The sequence below is a fragment of the Triturus cristatus genome, chromosome 2_2, assembly GCF_964204655.1.
Source record: "Triturus cristatus chromosome 2_2, aTriCri1.1, whole genome shotgun sequence".
Lineage (NCBI taxonomy): Eukaryota > Metazoa > Chordata > Amphibia > Caudata > Salamandridae > Triturus > Triturus cristatus.
The window spans coordinates 1,161,029,232-1,161,036,428 of record NC_140582.1 but is presented as its reverse complement, the minus strand read 5'-3'; the positions used below and the strand labels follow the sequence as shown (position 1 = coordinate 1,161,036,428).

The 7,197-nt window shown below is 46.0% G+C and overlaps 1 protein-coding gene across 2 annotated transcripts in view; it reads left to right on the top strand.

Annotated features, from left to right (window-relative positions):
* Positions 1-1,021: 1,021 nt before the first annotated feature.
* AP5S1 (adaptor related protein complex 5 subunit sigma 1) overlaps positions 1,022-7,197 on the top strand; it is a 49,419-nt gene continuing 43,243 nt past the window's right edge. The window contains exon 1 of one of the 2 annotated variants that reach the window (XM_085642696.1): positions 1,022-1,134. The gene's annotated coding sequence lies outside the window, so the exon portion shown is untranslated. Of the gene's footprint in view, positions 1,402-7,197 lie in introns of both variants that reach the window. The other variant, XM_085642695.1, reaches the window with a different exon arrangement.

Here is a 7,197-nt window from a genome sequence, read left to right as displayed (position 1 = left end):
ACGAAGGAGGTGGCCCTGGGAAAAGGGGAGTGGGTGAGAGTCAAGCTACCCACCATGCAAAAGAAGGGAGACAGCAAGTTCACGCCACCGTTCCAGGTGCTGGAACCATACTCACGATCGGCGCTTCTCAGCGACGGGAAGATATGGTCACAGGACCGCATGGCGAGGTGCTTACCGGCAGGAGAGAAAACAGTGGCGGAGGCGACGCCGGCAGAGACACCTTGCAAGGCAATGAGTTCCGCAGAAGAGGGAGAGAGCCCTCCAAGAGACATGGGACGTAGTCCCCAGGCAGAGAGGAGACACAGTGCTGGAGGGAAGAAGGAGCAGGAAGGAGAAGCCCGAGAGGACAGAGCGGGCAGTGCAAAAGGACAGGCTAGCCGGGAAGGTGAAGAAGGGACACCTGACCTACGGAGCGTGACCACCACCCCGAAAACAGGTGAACCTGACCGGCAGACGCGACGGGGAAGAAGAATCATACTGCCCCGGAAGTTTGGAGAATATTGCATGGACAACAAGTAAGACTGTACTAGTTACAGGGGATGTTCGCGGGATGTTGTTTGGTAAAGGGGGAGATGTGGTGTAGCGGTCTAGTGTTGTGCGCGCCGTCCCGTGACGTCACAGGATGTCCGGTGGCGGCCATTTCGGGGAGTTAGTTCGAGCGCCGGATTCAAACTGTACGGAGCTCCGAGCCGGCGCTCCTGTGAAGGAATAAAGCACTTATCACCGCACCACGTGTACGTGTGATTATTGGCAAGTGAGACAGCAGGGCACTACATTACAGAAACAGGTGTGCCTTGTCAAGAAGCAGTAATGGTACTGACAAGAACCTCGCACAAGAACATTAGATTACTTTAAAAATAATATATATTTGGATAAATACTCTCTTTTTGGTAGATTTGTAATTAGAAACGTACTGACCGAAACATCTTTCCATTCAGTCGGTAATATTCCCTGCTACTTTAATGATGGCCGCCGGCTTTACACCATTACTGAGGGCGGGTCCCGTCGTCCTTTCTTTATGTCAATGCTAACAGCAGTCACGGGGAGTTACTGCCTGGCAGACACTTTCTGGAGAGACAAGACAAATCCGTTTTACAGCGGAAAGAGGAGCTCCGGAGTGCCTTGGAGGTTGGGGTGAGGAGACAGCGCTGCGGGTCACAGGAAATAAAGCAGGAATGCGTGTTCCTATATGAAACAGTCAGTGTTTGCAAGTACATAAGCAATATGTATGTGCTTACAAACTAGCCCTAAAGAAACTGGGCACATAAGTACGTGGAGTAATTGTACAAAACAGTGTATGAACCTTGTCACAAACAGGCTGCCGTTTAAGGCAGCTTATGAGGTTAAGGCACCTGCTGCAGCGCTAAATCTGCAACCAGCACATCCTCTGGCATAATATTGGTAAGACGTAAGGTGGTTAGGTCTCCTGCCCACAGGTTTGAATTTGTATGCCTGCTGCTGAGTACTGCATGTATTTATTTATTTATTGCATTTTTATGAAGCGCGGACTTTACCCGAAGGTGTCAGGCTGCAGGCCAAATGACATTCTAGTAATATTGACTAATGGCCAGTGTAGCTGAGATCCTTGTGTAACCTACTGCTTACAAGTTCCAATGAGAGTAAATTAGCACAGTTATGTGCCTGTTGCAAACGGTTGCATGTAACCTATAGACACAAGCCTAAATACTAGCATTTGACTCAATGTTTTCATTCTTCTAAGGTAGATACAAATGGATACACCCAAGTTGAGCAATAATGAATACGTTATTGTAAAAAAAAAAAAAATGTTGTCGTGACTTTCACATAGCGTGACAAACTCGTAAAGTTTTCTCTGATGGACTTCTTGAACTCGAGAATGTGTCCAAACTGTCCCCCCTTTCTCTTTGGACACCTGTTCCCATCCAGATCATCATTTGGACAAAGGGAATTTTTTATTTGAAGCTTTTGGAGGTTGCAGCTGAGCTCATGTGGCGCATTACCCAATTTATATGAATTGGCTCTATTATGTATCTCGTGAGAAACTGGAGGGGAGATTTTCAGGGGCAGGCCTGAACCCAGCTTCTCGGTTGAGAATAGCTGACTTATCGGAATCCGGTTGCTTTCCCCTGCACTGTTTGCCAATGGTTTTTTATGACAAACGTTTGCAACCCACCTATATTTAATGTACATGAGGCGTGCAATTTCTTTAACTAAAGCATCATGTGGTAGCGCATTGTCATTTGGGCAGCATATTTTCCATTGAAATGGGCACTACATTTGCGCAGACAGACTGTTTTACTGCTAAAACTATCTTGCACGCAAATGAGAACGTGGGGAAATTAGGTTTCAGTGAATATTTATCATTTGCGCATCACCAGACGAGTGTCTTGATTTATTTCAATCCTATTAAAATCTTAGTTTCTGTCACGCTTCAGAATTACAACAAAATATGCTTCATTTTTTTTTCCAAACTATTGAAGGCGTACAGTTCATTTACATGTATTTCAATTTGATCTGTGTTGTAAAAAATTACATCCTGCAGCTTTTCCTCTCACACTTTCTGTAGCCCAGCAAGATTGTCCTATTTTTCACTTTACTTTTTTTTCTGCAAAGTGATAGGAGTTTGTAAACATCAAACCCCATATTTAAAACAAGCATTTGCAATGCAATAGGTCTCGCATTTACACGAGTTTAAGCTATTGGTATTGTAAATGACGATTCCTTTTATTTATGTATTAAAAACCAAAACATAATTATAAGGCATTGTCATTTACAATGCCAATAGCTCAAACTCGCGGAAATGCGAGACCTATTGCCTGGTGGCCATCTCCTTGTCCCCTGATGTGCTGCGATGCAAGGTCACTGACCTATTGCATAGAGACGTTCATAACTTGCTACAATGACTTATTTTATCTAGCAAGAACTAGATGCTGAGATGACCTTCCTGGGAGCTCTAAGATCTGGATAACATGAGGGCTAGCTCTACTGTCACAAGCTTTTAGTAGCAACGCTGATCTGTCACCTTTTGCAAAGAAGGCCTAAAAACCGAGACACTTATGTGTGGGTGAAGGGTGGGAGGGGGTCCCGGTGAGCTCATAAAGGAGGGGTCCAAATGGAGTGTGGCCCCTGCCTGGGCTCTCTTGAATTATAGGACCACACTGCCGACGGATCTTCTCTGTAAACAAAACAGCCAGGTGGCAATTAGGAAAGCAATGTTATTTTTGTGGTCACTAAATGTGCAGTGCAGGAAAAAGGTGGCTCCTTGCCACACGTATGAAAGACGATGGAGTAATCTTCCTCTATCCACGCCCATACTGCCACCTCACTGGACGATGATAGAGGGACTGACATGGATGGCCCCTTAAAGTCGGCGGGGGCCTCGAGAGTGGCGGAGCTGCGAAAAGGAACGCCGCAAGGCCCCAGAGGAAGGACACCTATGGGTGCAGCCTGGGCCCTCTCTGAGGGTGGAATAGCGCTGGCCTGAGTGATGTCAGGCCTGTGTCCTGTGCTGGCAGGGACGGTGGGGCACCAGCAGTTGTGGCGCTACCCGGGCCAGTGCTTCAGGGGCTCCCCGCAACTGCTGACCTCAAATCTCAGAGAGGTGAGAGTTGCCTTGTATGATCACTATGACACTGCCAGGCCCGGCCATCTTTGTGTGTAAGACTAATTCATCATACTGTAGAACACATTAAGCACAGGAAAGACTCTCCGGGGAGTGAAATGGCCCACGGTGCGGCTGTAGCATCAACACGGACTAAGACAGCTGCCTACACTCTACATTGCAGCTACTGCCAAAAACATCTGTATACAGACACACGCACACAAACAAACACATCTGCATACTTGAAATACGCACATAAACACTTCTGGACACGGACACAGACAGGCTCACGCAAACACAGCAGTATACAGACACGCACACAAACACATCTGTATACGGACACAGACACGCTCACACGGATTAACAGACGTACACATGCGTACATCAACACGTTCACTCTGACACTTAAGCACATCTGTACCACTTCCAAACCAGCATCCACGCACAATGAAACACTGTTCCAGACGTATTAGGCCAGTAACAGGAGCAAAACAAAATAAATGTCCTCAATAAGCCACCCTCGGCAGACCCGTTAACTTCCAACCCGCTATGGAAATGCGAAGCGGCAATGCGGGTAGAAGATTTTTACCTGGGGAGCTATTCTGGTACTGCGGCCCCTGCCGGGGCGATGGGCAGACGGGATTTCTCCTCCCTCGAAGGTGTCTCACGGAGGGGCCGGGTAGCCTTCCCAACTTAGAGTGCAGCTTCTCTTCCGGTTGTTGACGTCCTGCTGGGTGGGGTGCAAAGCTGATGGCGCTTCCTCGCTGAGGCGTCCTTGGTTACCCAGCAACGGCACGGCTTCTCCAGTGACGCGGTCCTCCTCTAGGAACTCCGGCCAGAGCGGTGATCGGCAGACAACAGCTGTGCGCTGACAAGCGCACCGAGCCGTATAGGTGATCCGTGGGGTCAATTAGGTGCAAGCAAAGCAGCCTCCGTGACAGACACTAGCTGGGCCCAGGTTAATACATACATCGTCGCAGGGCTGTTTAGTACATCACTTAATATGGTGTAGAACGCGCATGCGCCGCTGCCATGTTTACGTCAGGCAGAGATGCGCGACACACACAAAAAGTGCGAACAGTGCGGACGAAAACTGTAGTTGGTGGCCGCTGCTTCCAGACTACACAGAAGTCAGTTTGCCATCAACAGCCAGTCAAAACCAAGCTAACAAAAGCTATACAAACATTCAGCAAATGGCAAGCGGCAGGAGAAACTACCGTCCGCTTGCCAACATATAGAGATTACTTTAAGTCTCGCTGAGACGGCGCATGCAGCGCATGCGCTGGCAAGGTGAGACCTAAAAATAAGGAGCAATGTGTCATAGGACTTAACCTGACATTTGACCTGTCATTGAAGCACAGCCAATGCGACTAGATAAAAACAGAGTTTAAAGGCATCTTTATTTATTGCTTGGACTTTCACGACCCACAAAAAAGCGGCTTGCCACCTTCGGTTTTGGAATTACTGCCATTAGATAGATTGGATTAAATATATAATACTTGCATATTTTTACAGTTAATTTTTGTTAAATCATGGTAGAAGCAAACACTTGATTTTAAACATTTTGATGGTAGTGTGCTTTAAAAATAGGTCTTTTTGCGAACATTGTTTTGGGGAAAGAAGCTTAAAAATCACTTTTAAGGGCTGTTAAGTAATTTAAATAAGTGCCGTCGCCCTGCATGGTCAAGGCTATGCAGCACATCTGGTTGTTGGGTAACGTATTAATGTCAAGCTTTTATGCACAGTCTTTTTTATTTTGAGCTCACCTGTCTCTTTTTTCTACCCCGTTTCTGTTACACTATTTTGTAAAGGTTACTGCACTTATCCTTGCCAACCTGAAACATGAAAATTCTACATTATCATACACCCTTCCACCTTAGTGTTGTCAAGCGATGGTGTACTCTAGCCCCAGGTCTTTAATCTTGGCCCGTCCCTTTCTTTCAACTCCTCTGCAAACCGACTCTGGCAGCATTTCAACTCCATCAGTATCATTCCCCTCTTCTATTCTACCTGTTGTGCCCTAAGCTCTCTGTTTGCAATTTCAGCTGAGTACTTTTTTTAAATTCCTCATCTTGTCCTTTGCTTCCCTGAGTGTATTGAACTTGAGTCGTAAGTCCCCACACTCTTCTCTAACCATCCCTGCTCCAACCGTACTGCACTTCTGTATGGGCTCTATATTTCCCTTCACCTACTCCTGTTTTTTGGCATTTCTTTAAGAGTCTGCCCTTCTTTTCGAGGTCAGCATCTCATCTCATTCACTGGCATGCTTCCCTGTTCACATTCTATGTGGCATGTTCTTGCTGCCCAGTCCCCTAAACCCAGCCATCACACACATTCTTCGCTTCACTCCTGCTTATGACTTTGTCCTTCACCACTTTCCTGAGTCTTCTAAAACATGCGAGTCTTAGGGCCTTATTTAGATCATCGTGGATGGAATACTCTGTCACAAATGCCGTAGTATGATCTCCATAGGATATAATGGGATCGTAATACGGCGGACAGGATATCCGTCACATTTGTGACAGAGTATTACCCTCCGCCAAGATCTAAATCAGGCTGTTAGTGTTGCATGATGAAGTCACCCACCATTTTGTGTAAAGTTGGATGGCACATCCTCTTATTCATGGGTACTCGCAAACATATCCCCTGGGGCCGCAAAGTACTTTCTGTGGCATGCCTGAGGGCCGCACCGATGCCAGCAGTCCGAGAGTCTGGGTAATAAAAGGTGGGCATTGGGGGGAAGCAGATGCATGGTGTGGACCACAGACCCAGCCCTCACGTGACTTCTGTCTGCCACCGATGCTCTATTCTATTGCAACAAGAATTAAAGTCAAAGCATTAACTTATAATGTAAAACGTGAGCGGGAAATAGATACTCATCTGGTGGCTAAATTGTAAACTGTGAAACCAGAAAACCTGGTATCAGTCCTGGCTTCCTCACTTGATGGAATTGTGTGATCCTAGGCAATTGGTTAATTTCACTTTGCCTCCTATTTCTTCATTACCACATATGAGAGCCCCTTAAAATGTACAAGTTAAGTGTGTGTGCTGTACAAAATCTTCTCTTGTGTTTTATTTAATAAACTATAATGTTGTTCCAATTATACAACAACCAAGGTTACACAGAAGGTGCACCTGACAAATGACTTGCCTCTTGCCTCACTAATGCCATTGTTTTCAGAATTGTGGCAGAATGAATGTTTCTAAGATCATGTTTGAAAACTATCACAACTAATAAATGCCTCTCAATGCAGTGATACAATCTGATCTATTAAGGTAAAACGCTCAAGCATGCATTCTTTAATTAAAATATAAATAAAGCATGCCTGTTTGTTTCTGAGCTTTCTGAATGTTCCTTGTTTGTCAAGTGAACCGCAGCCCAGTGCTGCTGTTCACGGGGGGCCACAATTAAGTCAGGAGTGCTGCATACCGCCTCCGTGCCATAGTTTGAGTATGCCTGCTCTAATATTTGCACTTGCCCCTCCAGTTACTAAATACAATAACATTTTATTCTTTGCACACAGCCTTTTACCAGATTCATTAAAATCGCACATTCAGATATCACGGAAATCCCACGAATCTTTTCAGTAGCCTCTATCGCAGCCATCCTACCCTTG